The sequence below is a fragment of the Oryctolagus cuniculus genome, chromosome 1 (genome assembly GCF_964237555.1).
Source record: "Oryctolagus cuniculus chromosome 1, mOryCun1.1, whole genome shotgun sequence".
NCBI classification, from domain to species: domain Eukaryota; kingdom Metazoa; phylum Chordata; class Mammalia; order Lagomorpha; family Leporidae; genus Oryctolagus; species Oryctolagus cuniculus.
Genome location: NC_091432.1, coordinates 197773465 through 197788413, shown reverse-complemented (window position 1 = coordinate 197788413; position 14949 = coordinate 197773465). Strand labels below are relative to the sequence as shown.

The 14949-nt window shown below is 43.7% G+C and overlaps 1 long non-coding RNA gene and 1 other non-coding gene across 6 annotated transcripts in view; one reads left to right on the top strand and one right to left on the bottom strand.

The window, feature by feature from the left end:
* LOC138844625 (uncharacterized) overlaps nt 1–12069 on the top strand; it is a 39333-nt gene extending 27264 nt beyond the window's left edge. Inside the window, exons 5-6 of one of the 5 annotated variants that reach the window (XR_011380743.1) lie at nt 288–388; nt 11899–12069. This is a non-coding gene — a long non-coding RNA (uncharacterized lncRNA). Of the gene's footprint in view, nt 1–287; nt 389–8181; nt 11747–11787 lie in introns of those variants that run through there. The other 4 variants (XR_011380741.1, XR_011380744.1, XR_011380745.1 and 1 more) reach the window with 4 other exon arrangements.
* Nucleotides 10271–10377, bottom strand: LOC127484965 (U6 spliceosomal RNA). The gene has a single exon (XR_007912170.1). It is a non-coding gene; the product is annotated as a U6 spliceosomal RNA (small nuclear RNA).
* Nucleotides 12070–14949: the final 2880 nt, after the last annotated feature.

Below are 14949 nucleotides of genomic sequence, written 5' to 3'. Positions count from 1 at the left end.
GGAGACCAGGAAAAAGCACCTGGCTCCTGGCTCCTGCCAGGATCAGCGCGGTGCGCCGGCTGCAGCGGCGGCCATTGGAGGGTGAACCAGCGGCAAAGGAAGACCTTTCTCTCTCTGTCTCTCTCTCTCACTGTCCACTCTGCCTGTCAAAAAAAAAAAAAAAAAAAAAGAAACAATCTCCAACTTGGATGCCGTATTTTTTATATGAATTTTACTCTGTATTTACTTCCCACTGTTATCTCAAAATACTTACTAATGTCTCATCCAGATATTCTAATCTATCTCAGCTATGCTACGGAGACTCTAGCAAGTGCTCTGTGTCCACAGGAGCAGCAGAATGTCAACGGGCAGCAGCTTCCCCGAGAGAAGAAAACTGTGGCCAGGGAAGGTGCCTGTAGAACAGGGACTGGACCACAAATTCCAAGCAGTCTTGGCTTCTCATTCCGGTGCTATTCCAAGAGAATCTGCATTTTATGTGATTAAGAAAGGTATGACATCCTTTAAAAATCATAAAATATTTTTATTAAAGCCTTAAAATAATTGTATTCTCTAAAATCATACGCAATTTCCATTATAATTCTAAGAAGATAAAGGGTAGACTAGTACATTCTCTCTGTTATGAAACAAACCTCAAAACTGTCAGAAATTCACCCTGGAAGATGACTTTCCAGGCAGGAGGGGAAGCTTGCTCAAGCAGCCCTCACACTCTTCCCTGCTACTCTCCTATTCCTTTGGAACTCCTTTGGCTTAAGAACCCAGGGATATGCTCTTCTTTCACATTGTGTCAAAAGTATAGCTAAAAACTCCTTGTGCCTTTGTGAAGTGGAAATGAGATGGATTATCTGAAAGCCTGTCCGAGAAAGGTTTCAGTTCTGGGTCAGATAGGTGAAGTACGTCCCACCCAGTCCCTTCCACAGGTACTTAGAGGACTCTGAAAAATAAGTAGCAGCAGGTGTATTGGGATAAAGACTAAGAGACTAAGGAGCAAACAGATAGAATCTGAAGAAACAAACAAAAAAGACCTGCAGAAAGGGAAAAAAATAGTCAAGAATAGCCTGAGCACCTAGGCATTGGTAACCAGATGATCCTGCATTTAAACCTTAACTCTGCCGTTTAACTACCTGTACTCCTATAACCTTGGGTAAGGATCTTGATCTTTCTGAACCATAATTTCAGCATCTGTAATGGATAAATTAATTCCTTCCTCCTTGGGTTACTTTGAGGATTAAATGAAATGCTTAGCAACAACCAGCACATATAAGAACTTAAAACATGTATTTGCTGTCATAATTATTATAACTGATCCCTAGCCTGTCTCAGTATAAGGAAATTATCTCATTCTCTTACTACTTATAAACCACCTTCTGCATACCCTCCTGATACCTTCATGGTTCCAGACCTATTGAGACATCCCCTTTTTGTTATTCACTCAGAGTTCCAATTTCTGGTCTAGAAGAAAGTTATTTCCCCCAGGTGATTCTCCCTAAGTGGTCAACACTATTCACTGGGCAAGATTTCATTTTCCACCTTTTACACAGAAACATGAAATTACCCTTTTATAGAGCTATGGGGAAAATCATAAATTGATACAATAGGAGCCTCTGTGTTACTTACCAAGTAGTACACTCTTACATGGGGAATCACCCTTTGATAATATGTGAAAGTATGGCAAAATATTAAAAAGTACATAAAAGTGACATTACCTTTGTTATGTGATGAAATTGGTGATTGAAAAAGTTTCATTTAGTTAAAGAACTCAGAAGGACTAATTTTACAGAGACAAGACAAAGAAGCCGATCTTGAGTTCCACACAAGCAAATAAGAGGTAATGAAGATCTAGCTAAAGTGATGGCATTTGTAATGGACAGGAAGAAGATGATAAACATTAAGAAGGAAAAAACTCATTGGAATTTATTAATTAATATTCTCTAATAGCTGAGACAGAAAAATGAAATGATGAAATCTAAGATTTCAGAAGCCTAAGAATGAAGATGGTCCATTCAGAAACTAGAATGGGCATCTGTTTTTGGAGTCTGTCTGTCATTCCACTCTTCTACTAACAGTAGCTCTCTCTGGGAGAGCCTCCCTCCCCCCAATATGGTTCTCATTGGGCTATAAATTATAGTACCCCACTTCCTGGTCATGGGGTGGGCATGAGATTAGGCCTAGACAGTCATAGAGCTCCATCCTTCTGGCTGGCCACAGTGTGTGTGCCAGCACTGGACCCATGATCCAGGTCATTCCAATCATCAACGTCTCCTCAGATTGTGTTCTCTGGCCAAGAATCTTTTACACATTTGCTTCATAGCAAGGGAATTCCATTCTGATCTGAACCTGCACTCATTATGTTTCCAGAAGTACTCTGCAGTGATTTTTCATGTGAAAAAAATGCTACAAAATTCTTTCTGCATCCCAATCTAACTGGAGAAAAACAAAATGATATTTATAGATGTTCAAGCCCTCCCAAAATGAAACTTATTTCTGGGTTAGATATGTCTGGTGTTTTCTGAGGTCATATGATTTGGTAAATCCAACTTAAAATCTGCAAAAGCTTCTTGGGGAATCAAGAAACTCCCTTATATGGACAGACTTTTTTTTTTTTCATCTCAACTGCTAAGAAGGCTGACCCTCCAACTGTCCTCTCTGCTATGGCTGCCCACTAGAAAACTTCAAAGCTTATCCTGAGTTTGGCTAACTTTGACTTTTACTGACTACTCTAGAAATGCTCCTTCTCAGTGGCCTTTCTACTGTCAGAATTCCAGAGACTCTGATTCAATGCAAACAAATCCTTGCTCTCCCATCCACTTGTCCACTCTCTCACTGTGCGTCCCACGCCCTAGCAGTGGCCTATCTAAAAACATTTTCTGTTATTCAAATGTAAACCCTATAGAGAACACAGATGCATCTCCAGGGACAAAAGAGGCCCCTGCAGAATTTGGAGTATGCTCAGCTTGCCAGTCAAGAACTTCATTCCAGGGGCAGGCAACTGGCGCAGAGGCTAAGAGGCCCACATCCTCTATGGGATGAAGTGCCTCGCCTTGAGTCTGGCCTTCACTTCTGATCACACATTCTGGAAGACAGCTGGTCAAGGCTCAAGCACTTGGGTCTCTACACCCATGTGGGAAACCTGGATGGAGACCCAGGTTTCTAGCTTTGGCATGGTTACTACAGGTATTTGAAGAGTGAACCAGCTGATGGAAAAATCTCTTTCTGCTTTTCAAAAAAGAAAAAGGAAAAGAAAGGCAGGAAGTCAGGAAGGCAGGCAAGCTTCTTTAAAAAAAAAAAAAAAAAAGAACTACATTCCAGGAGGTGACCAGAATTAGCATCAATTCAGGCATCTACGTGGATGTCTTTTAATGATTTCTTGTCAAAAAATACCCTAAAGAAAATTGGAGCAAAGAGCAGACATTTTGGGACATTTATTATATTCCACATGAATACTTTCTGGTGTAGCTGGAAGTACTGGATCAAAGTCTAATTTCTTTAGTGCAGAAGCCCATAATTTGCTGAATTCTAAAAGGAAAGAAAAAAAGCAGCAGTTTACTGCTTGAACTCAATTTTCTGATTCTGTTAAAAGGCCATGGTGAGGTGAGAGAAAAGCAAAGGAGTGCGGCAGAGAGTGTGATAATGGGGTGAAGACTTGGGAAGGAGGGATCTGTTTCCTTGGAAATTCAGCGACTTGGCAACATAGAGCATGACTGGATCTGCTCTTCTACTGGGCGCGTGGAGCAGGCCTTACAACCTCATCAGACTGCCCAGCATTTTAAGAACCTTCCTCAAAGACAATACTTTAGGATGGGAGCGGTGGCCAGGATGTCACTCCCAACAGGAAAAGGCATGTTTTACATCCTCCCTTGTCCCCTAAGGACCAGCTCCTTACAATAGACTCTTAAGCACTAAAGCAAGATACGGCTTTTTGGACTGTGGAAGCACATTCTACATAATCTAAGACAAGAATATAAAGCATTTATATGCACTCTCTTGATAAAATTATCCTAAGCTTAGAACATACATTATATAAAAAAAAAAAAAAGAGAGAGAGAGAACATACATTATTCACATAACTGCCAGAAGAAATCACTCAGGTTTTTTATTCAAATGCTGTGTGTGTGTGTGTGTGTGTGACAGAGAGAGAGGGAGAGAGAGAGAGAGGGAGAGGCACTTTTGTTTTTCCCCTGGGCTGTTAAACTGGGACAACATAATCCTGAAACTATGACCAACCATAATTTAACTCTCTCAGTTTTGGAAAACTCAAGCTCAGTAGGAGTGAAATGTGCCATAAAGACACCCAAGATTGGAGAGCAATGACATTTTTAAAGTGATAGAATTCAACTCTGCCCTGGAATTCCAATTTCCTGTTACACAGGGATCAATATTCGTACCAGCACCATACTGACCTAATTACTGTTGCTTTGTGGTAACGTCTGAAATTAGGAAGTGTGAGTCCTACTTTATACTTTTGCAAGATCGTTGTAGCTACCTAGGTAAATATCTAGAATTTCTTGTAGTTCCATATGAGTTTTAGAAACAGTATGTACATTTCTATAAAAAAGTCAGCAGGGATGGGAAGCCATAACATGGTGGCAAAAAACAATCTAAATGAAAGATCCTGGTGAACAAGACCCCAGCAGAAGGAACAGGCCATCAAGGAGGGAGGCGCCTTTCTCTGAAGGGAGGAAGGAACCCCCACTGTGATATGGCGTTGACTAAACAAGTTCAGAGTTGGTGAACTCAAGGGGCTTCCATAGCCAAGACAGCTCATAGCAAGAGTCTTGGGTGATTGCTGATGTCATAAATAAGAGTGCCAATTGTTAAATCAACAACGGGAGTCACTGAGTACAGGCTCCCCACGTAGGATCTCTGTCCTTAATGTGTTTTACTATGAAACTTAAAAACAACACTACTAGTCGAACAATGCCCTATACCTTGTGCAGTTGTGTGAGTGCAGCCTGTTAAAATCCTTGCTTAGTGTATACTAAGTTGATCTTCTGCATATGAAGGTAATTGAAAATGAAACTCAGGCCGGAGCTGCGGCTCACTAGGCTAATCCTCCGCCTTGCGGCGCCGGCACACCAGGTTCTAGTCCCGGTCAGGGCGCCGGATTCTGTCCCGGTTGCCCCTCTTCCAGGCCAGCTCTCTGCTGTGGCCCAGGAAGGCAGTGGAGGATGGCCCAAGTGCTTGGGCCCTGCACCCCATGGGAGACCAGGAGAAGCACCTGGCTCCTGCCATCGGATCAGCGCGGTGCGCTGGCCACAGCGCGCTGGCCGCGGCAGCCATTGGAGGGTGAACCAACGGCAAAGGAAGACCTTTCTCTCTGTCTCTTTCTCTCACTGTCCACTCTGCCTGTCAAAAAAAATAAAAATAAAAAAAATGAAAAAAAAGAAAATGAAACTCGATGAAGGGCGGGATGGGAGAGGGAGTGGGAGAGGGGAGGGCCGCGGGAGGGAGGGAGGTTGGGGGAGGGGGAGCCACAACAATACAAAAGTTGCACTTTGTAAATTCACATTTATTAAATTAAAAAAAATAAATAATAAAAAAAGAAGTCAGCAGGGACTGTGATGGGGATTGATTGCATTGAATCTGCTGATCAATTTGGAAAACACTGACATCTTAACAATATGAAGTCTTCTGATTCCCCCATCAGCTTTTTAAAAATCTTTCATTAGGTCTTCTTCAATTTCTTTCAATAATGATTTGTAATTTTCAGAGAATAAACTTTGTACTTCTTTTGCAAAAATTTACTTCTAAGTATTTTATCTTTTTTAATACTACATAAATGAAATTTTTAAAAAATATATATTCATTTTGGGGCCTGCACTGTGGCATAGCAGGTAAAGCTGCCGCCTGCAGTGCCGGCATCTCATATGGGCGCTGGTTCGAGACCTGGCTGCTGCACTTCCAATCCAGCTCTCTGCTATGGCCTGGGAAAGCAGTAGAAGATGGCCCAAGTCCTTGGGACCCTGCACCCTCGTGGGAAGACCCAGAGGAAGTTCCTGGCTCCTGGCTTCAGACTGGCTCAGCTCTGGCCGTTGTGGCCAATTGGGGAGTGAACCAATGGATGGAAGATCTCTCTCTCTCTCTCTCTCTACCTCTCCTTCTCTCTCTGTGTAACTCTTTCAAATAAATAAATATTTTAAAAATTCCATTTTGGATTATCCATTGCAAATGTATAGAAATAAAATTGATTTTAGCATATTTATCATATCTTGCAGCCTTGCTAAACTTGTTTATTCTAATATTTTTAGTAGATTTCTTAGTATTTTTATGTATAAGGTCATGTCATCTGCGAATCTTTATAATCTAGATGCCATTTTTTTTTTAATTTGGGAGACAGAGGCAGAAAGGCAAAGACACACACACACACACACACACACACACACACATCCCATCTGTTAGTTCACTCTCCAAATGACCACAATAAATAGGACTGGGCAGGACTCGGCCACTTGAATCATTACCTGCTACCTCCCAGGGCCTGTATTGGCAGGAAGCTGGAATCAGGAGCTGGGGACAGGAATCAAATCCTTACACCTGGCGCCATATATATATATATATATATGTATATATATAAAGCTGTAATAAAATACACAAAGCATAGAATTTACCATTTTAATCATGGTTAAATTCAGTGAAATGTGCATAGCTCAGTGGCATTAAGTGCATTCACATCGTTGTACCACCAGCATCCGTATCTAGAACTTTATCATCAACCCAAACTGGAAACAATTATTTTGTTTTTTAAAAATTTTATAATAGCCATCCTAGTGGGTGTGGTGAATTGTCTCATTGTCATCTTGATTCCATTTGCCTGATGATTAATGATGTCAAACATCTTTTCATGTATTTTATATTCCAAAGAAGGTATACAAATAGCCTTCAAGTTCCTTTTAGCATATTTGAATTGGGTTGTTTGGTTGTGTTACAGGAATTCTCTATATATTTGGATATTAATCCCTCCTCGGATATAGAATTTGCAAGTATTTTCTCCCATTGTGAGGGCTGCCTTTTCACTCTGTTGATTGTGTCTTTTAATACATGAAGTTTTTAAATTTTTATGAAATCCAGGTTGTTTTTCTTTCACTGTCTGTGCTTTTGGTGTAATATCCAAGAAATCACTGCCAAATCTAATGTCATAACTTTTTTTTACAAATGTTTTCTTCTGAGAGTCTTCTTTAGGTCTTTGATCAATTTTAAATGAATTTTTGTATAAAATAAACATCCAACTTAATTTTTTGCACAGTCACCTATTGATAACTTCTTATTTTAATGCGGTACATTTGTTACAATTAATGTGCTAATACATAAATTTTTAATATTAATCCTTAATTATTTATTAGTTCCACATTTTATTCAGATGTCCTTGGTTTTTACCTAAATCTCTTTTCTGTTCCTGGATCTTATTCAGGACACCACATTATTTTAGTTGTCATATCTCCTTAGGTTCCTCTAAGCTATGACAGTTTCTCAAACTTTCCTTGTCCTAAATGACTTTGACAGTTTGGAGGAGTATTCGTCAGGTATTTTTGTAGGCTGCCCTCTGTTGGAATTTGTCCGATGTTTTCCTCATTCATTAGAAACGGGGTTATAGGTTTCTCAACCCAACCAATTACCACCACCTCACTTCTAGTGCTTTCCCTAACTTCTTTTCTTCTATATATCTCCAGTATTTTTTTAATTTTTAAATCTATTTATTGGAGAGGCAGACACACAGCAAGAGACAGAGAGTTCCCATCCACTGGTTCATTCTCCAAGTACCTGCAACAGCCAGTGGGCCAAAACCAGGAGCCAAGAACTCAATCCAGGTCTCCCATATCTGTGGCAGGAATCAAACTACTTGATCATTACTGCTGCCTCCCAAGGTCCACATTAGCAGGAAACTGGAATTGGGAACTGGAGCTGGGGATCTAACCCAGACACGCTGATGTGGGATATAGGCTTACTAACCAGCCTCTTAACCACTGGGACAAATATTCACCCACCTCCAGTGTTTTTATGTAAATATGAGTATGTATTTTTTTCTACCTTTCTCATACAAAGGGTATATGTTAGCTTGGGTCCTCTGAAAAACTATTGCTAAAACAGACTTAAATGTGAGAATAATTCCCAGAGTTGGAATTTTTGGGTCAAAAGGAAAATGCATTTGCAATTTATAATAAATGTTTCTAAAATTATTCTCCACAGGGATTGTCCCATTTTGCACTCCCACCAGCTGACAATGAGATTGCCAGTGTCTCCTCGCCTTGCCAAAAGAACGTGCTATCAAACTTTGGAATTTTGTCAATCGGCTGTGTGAGAAGTGGTGTGATTTTAATTTGCATTTATCCTATGAGTATTTTTGATCATCTTTTCATGTATTTAATGTCATTGGTATTTCCTTTTCTATGGACTATTGTGGGGAGCAACTCGGACTAGACTAAGTTACTCGAATTAAGACTTATTCTATGCATCTGCTCTCCCACAATATGGCGCTGGGAGAGGAGTAAACAGCTTCTACACAGCTGCCTCCAGTTCGACCAATAACCTGCAGGAGCTGATCCTGCTCCTGATTGCAGGAGAGCAGCGTACTCGGCGTGTGGGTAGCAGAGTTGGGATCGGTGGAAGAGGACTATAAAGGAGGAGAGAGACAACATGCACCGGGAACATCTAAAGGGAACATCCGGATAACATCTGAGCAGCCCCCGAGAGAGCCGAGAGAGCCGGCCGGCGGTGTGCCGCTCCCCCGCGGAAGTGGGAAAGTGGCAGGGGGGCCCGCCCCTCCACGGAGGTGGAAGGATCGGCAGCCAACCCGGGAAGGACCAGCAGCAAACCAGAGAAGGGCTGAGCAGACGAAAGAACAGCGCAGGGTCCAGTGTCGTTCCTCCGCAAATGGGGGAGTGACAGACTATTTGTTTATGTCCTTTACCAATTTACTATTCTATTATTAGATACTCTTTTTAAATTTTTTAAAATTTATTTGACAGGTAGAGTTTACAGAGAGAGAGAGAGAGAGAGAGAGAGAGAAAGGTCTTCCTTCCAGATACTCTTAATATAAAAGAGAAATTAGCTGTTGGTCTAAGAAGCTTTGCATTTTTCAGGTTGTAATTTGTCTTTTGGCTTCGTTAATGATGTATAAGTTATGAAGAAGTTATTTTACATAATATAATTACTTAATCCTTTATTTTATGTTTTCAAAGTCTTAATTAGAAAGGTTTTCCTCTGGATAAGGTGCTAAAAGACTTGTTCCAGGGGCTGGCACCACGGCATAGCAGGTAAAGCCGCCACCTGTAGTGCCGGCATCCCATATGGGCATGGGTTTGAGTCCTGGCTATTCCACTTCCAACCCAGCTCTCTCCTACGGCCCAGGAAAGCAGTGGAAGATGACCTAAGTCTTTGGGCCCCTGCACCCACATGGGAGACCCGGAAGAAGCTTCTGGCTCCTGGCTTCAGATGGCACAGCTCCGGCCGTTGCGGCCATCTGGGGAGTGAACCAGCAGATGGAAGACTCACTCTCTCTCTCTCTCTCTCTCTGCCTCTGCCTTTCAAATAAATAAATAAACCTTTTTTTTTAAAGGAATTGTTCCATGTATTTTTCAAGTATTTTCATCTATGCACTTTTTCTTTTGAAAGGTAGATATACACAGACAGACGGAGAAACACAGAAACAGACACAGAGAGATCTTCCATTTGCTTCCTCATTCCCCAAATTCCTGAAAAATCCAGGCTGAGCCAGGCTGAAGCCGCGGGTCCAGAGCTCAACCCAGGGCCCACATGGGTGGCAAGGACCCAACTATTTGAGCCATCACCTACTGCCCCCAGGGTGCACATTAGCAGGAAGCTGGAATTGGAGGAGTCAGGACTTGAACCAAGGCACTCTGATGTGGAATAAGGATGTCCAAGCAGCATCTTAACCACTGCGCTAAAAACTCATCCCCATGTATATTTTACATGAATTTTTAAAAAGTTTATTTATTTGAAAGGCAGAGTTACAGAGATTGAGAGAGACAGACAGACAGACAGAGCTTCCTTCCATCTGCTGATTCACTCCCCAAATAGCTGCAAAGGTCAGATCTGGGCTAATCTGAAGCCAGCAGCCAGGAACTTCTGGGTCTTCCACGTGGCCCAAGTACTTGCACATCTTCCACTGCTTTCCCAGGCCCATTAGCAGGCAACTGAATCAGAAGTAGAGTAGCCAGGACTTGAACTCGTGCCCATGTGGGATGCCAGTGCTGTGGGCTGCAGCTTTAACCCACTACACCACAGCACTGGCCCCCCCTATACAATTTTTTTTTTTTTTAATATGGAACGCTTCACGAATTTGCGTGTCATCCTTGCACAGGGGCCATGCTAATCTTCTCTGTATCGTTCCAATTTTAGTATATGTGCTGCCGAAGTGAGCACCCTATACAATTTTTTTAAAACTTAAATCCTCTATTGATTTTAAATCTATCCAAGTGTATTGTACTAAGCCTGAATCTACCTAACTTCTTCAAGGGGACTACCCAGTTGTACTAAAATACACATGCCTGCTCACTGATTTGAGATGCCACCTCTATCAGGCACTAACTTGTTTTGTTCCTTATGTTTGCCAGTCTATTCCTGTACAAGTACCAGCCTGTTTTTAATTAGTAAGTCTATACTATCTAGCTGTTTGTTTGTTTCTTATCTCAATGCACTGATCTCATTTCTTCCTTTGGAAAGTTTTTCTAACCATTTTTGCTTACTTTACACCATAAATTTAGAATCATCTTGTCTAATTGTCCCTTGTCCAAAAAAATCTATTGATATTTTTCTGAAGGTCACATTATAAATTAACTTAGGAGGAATGGTTGAGTCTTACTACCCCTTAGAACACAGTACACGTGTCTGTTTGTTTCAGGTTGCATTAATGGGGACAGGCGTTTGGCACAGTGGTTAAGATGCCATTGAGGCAGTCACATCCCATTTCTGAGTGCCTGGGTTCAAGTTCCAGCTCTGCTTCCAACTCCAATTCATTCTCTCTCGCTCTCTCTCTCTCTCCCCCCCTTCTATCTCTTTCTTTGCCTTACAAATAAATAATAATTTAAAATACTTTTTAACTTGCATTGATGTCTTTGAAAGTATTTTTAACATTTTTCTGAAAAAGATTTTGCAGGGCCTGGCATTACGGTATAGCAGGTAAAGTGCCATTTGCAATGCCAGCATCCCATATGGGCGTGCCAGTTGGAGTCCCAGCTGTTTTACTTCCAATCTAGCTCTCTGCTAACACACCTGAAAAGCAGCAGAAGATGGCCTGAGTACTTGGGCCCCTGCCACTTGTTGGTAAAATGACACAGTCTTATCTGTGGCGCGGTCTACGCCAGGGACACCATCCTGGACTCTAGCCCCCACCGCCATTGCTGGAAGCCAAGTGACCACATGGCCCAACCACAGGTGTCAGCTCCACCCCCATCCTAATGGGATTTGCTGCTCCTACTTCCCTGCCCACCCCCCGGCAAAGGTTTAATAGAACCTGTTCCCGAACAGATATCTCTCTCTTATGCTCTCCTCTTTTTTTCCCTCTTCGTCCCTTCCCTCCGGTCTGTCGGGTTTCTCCCACCGATAAACCTGTTCCCCTTACTCCAGTGTTTGGTGTGTTTTGTGGCGACCTTACATCATTCACATGGGAAACCAGGAATGAATTCCAAGCTCCTGGCTTCAGCCTGGCCCAGCCCCAGGCATTGCAGCCATTTGAGGAGTGAACCGCAAAAAAAAAACAAACAAACAAACAAACAAAAAAAACCTTTCTCCTTTCTCTCTTTCTCTACTTTCTCTATTTCTCTTTTGGGGCAGGTGTTGTGGTACAATGAATTAAGCTACCACTTGGATTACCCTATATTGGAGTGCCTGAGATCAAGTCCCGCCTCCACTTCTGATCCAGTTTTCTGCTAATATGCACCCTAGGAGGAAGCAGATGATGGCTGAAGTACTTGGGTTCCTGCTACCCACATGAGAGACGCTACAGCATGCCTGGCTCCTGGCTTGGCCTGACCCAGCCCTGGATGTTGGGAACATTCGTGGAGTGAACTAGTAGATAGAAGATCTTTCCCTTCTCTCTCTCCCTCTCTATTGCCTTTCAAATAAATAAAAATAATTTTAAAATATTTTGCATATTTTATTTCCATGTTTTATTTCTTTGTGTTGTTACAATAAAGAGGATTTTCTGCTGCAGTCCACCTTCAGATTATCATTTGTGTATACGAAAGCATTTGATTTCTATATAATAATATGAATATTGAATTACTGAATTCCTTCTCTACTACTGATAGGTAGTAATTTTTAGCTGATCGTCTTGGATTTTTTCATGAGTACAATCATACCACCTTCCAATACTGCCAGTTTGACTTCCACATTACCAACTTCACTATGCTTTCAATTTCTTCCCATTTTCCAATTGCGCTACCAAGCAAGACAATGGAGAATGAAGTGGGCAGATCACCAGGACGCCAGAAGAGGCCTCCAGTGAGGGCGCTTGCTGGGTTTGTGTTTTCTCACATTAAGCTGCCATTATAGCCACCAATTTATGCCTGGCACAGCACTCAACTCTTAACTTACAAATTCCTATTTCATCTTACAAGTATTCTATGAGATTTGTAGCACTTTTATCAGCTTCATTTTACAGATTAAAAACCCTGAAGGGGTCTGAGTTGTGGAGTAGCAGGTAAAAGCCACCACCTGCCACACCAGCATCTCATATGGGTGCAGGTTTGAGTCCCAGCTACTCCACTTCTGATCCAGCTACCTGCTAATGGCCTGCAAAAAGCAGCAGAAGATGACCCAAGTCCTTGGGATCCTGCACCCATGTAGGAGACCCAGAAGAAGCTCCCGGCTGCTAGCTTTGGCCTGGCACAGCCCCAGCCATTGCAGCCATCTAGGGAGTGGACCAGCGGTGGAAGATCTCTTTTTTTTTTAACTTTTTTTTTTTTTTTTTTTTTTTTCACAGGCAGAGTGGACAGTGAGAGACAGAGAGAAAGGTCTTCCTTTTTTCCATTGGTTCACCCCTCAATGGCCGCTGCGGCCGGCGGGCTGTGGCCGGCACACCGCGCTGATCCGAAGCCAGGAGCCAGGTGCTTCTCCTGGTCTCCATGCGGGTGCAGGGCACAAGCACCTGGGCCATCCTCCACTGCCTTCCCGGGCCACAGCAGAGAGCTGGACTGGAAGAGGAGCGACCAGGACAGAATCCGGCGCCCCGACTGGGACTAGAACCCGGGGTGCCGGCGCTGCTGGCAGAGGATTAGCCTACTGAGTCATGGTGCCAGACTGTTAGTATCTTTAATATCATTCTTTTCCTACATTTTGAACAAAAGGCCTATGTTTTCACTTCATACTGGGCCCTGCAAGTTACATTGCCAGTCCTGTTTTTAACAAGCTTCCCAGTGATTCTAAGAGCAAGGGCAGGATTGAGAGGCACTGGGGCTGTCCTTTGAAAGCACTGGTCAGTGGCGACTTGGCAGGACTCCGAGCATTGGGTGGGCAGGTGCTGCCCTCTAGTGCCTCTGGCTGCCACTAGGCGCACCCGCTACACTTCCGCAGCGTCCTCACCAGCCTGGTGGGCTCCTGCCTGTCGCTGCTCTGGGCCTCCCATTCAACCCCCTGAAACTTTAGCTCTTGGGCATTAACAAACATGCTTGTGTGTAAAAGCTTGCTGCTGAATGGCAGGAGCTACGCATCTCTGCCCCAGCACCCTGGGGAATCTCAGAGGTTCACTAGGATTGTTTGAGTCTAAGGGACAAAATCTAACATCTGTGGCATGCCTGGCGGGACTTTTTTTAAAAGACATTTTAGGGGCTGGTGCTGTGGCATATCCCTGGCCTGAAGCCCCGGCACCCCATATGGGCGCCAGTTCTGGCCCCGGCTGTTCCTCTTCCAATCCAGCCTCTGCTATGGCCTGGGAAAGCAGTAAAAGATGGCCCAAGTCCTTGGGCCCCTGCACCCACATGGAAGACCTGGATGGAGTTCCAGGCTCCAGGCTCCTGGCTCCGGATCGGCACAGCTCCGGCCATTTCAGCCATCTGGGGAGTGAGCCACCACATGGAAGACCTCTCTCTCTGTCTCTACCTTCTCTCTATAACTCTTGTCTTTCAAATAAATAAATCTTTTAAAAAATAATTTTCCCTTGTTAAAGGACTTATTTTAATTTTCTTGAGAGAAGTATATTCACGGCCTTTTATATTCACAGCCTACTTCTTACACTCAGGTGAGCCAGCTACCCTATAAGCTGAAGCTGAGTGAGGGCTGGAAAATCCAATTGCCCACTCAGCTGCTCCTGTTCACCACTGTTCACCGGGCCAGGCCAGAGCAGCTGTGGCAATGAGAAAGCAGGCCTGGGGAGCTGCCATGGGAGGTCCCGCCAGAACTGCCACCACCTCAGCTGTGGAGCCCAAATGCTCAGCCTTCCTCAGCTCCTTCCACCCTCTCCTCTGTGCTGAGTCTTGGCGGGGGGGGGGGGGGGGGGTCTGCCAGCTGGCTGCTGCTCACTCAAAGCCCTCCCCTGCTCCTGTGCACTCCGTGTACCCACCAGGCTCGCCCAGCATCCCACCCAGCAGTGGCACCAGCTTCTGCCCAGGCCGGCTGGTCAGGAGGTAGACCTTGTCTCTTCTTCCCCTGTGCTAACACACTCTGACTCCTGGCTGCCTGTTTAACACCTGTCTGGATGGTAGAGCAGTTGACTAATGAGTATGTCATGGACCTGGATTGAACAAAAAAAAAGCCCTGCCCAGTCATGACGGATGATCTCCCCTCCTCCCTCCACTAGGGCGGTTCTTGGGCCAAAGAGCACCCAATCCATGCAGGACCTGGGCCGCTGTTGACCTTTCCGTCCGAGAAACTTGACAAATGGTATTCAAATGCTCAGTGTACTTGAGTGCGCCATCTCCAGCACGTGTGCTGTAACTGCTCCTCTCTCACACAGCAGTGTGCGTGTGGAGCAGAAGGGAGTCACAGCGAATACTATAC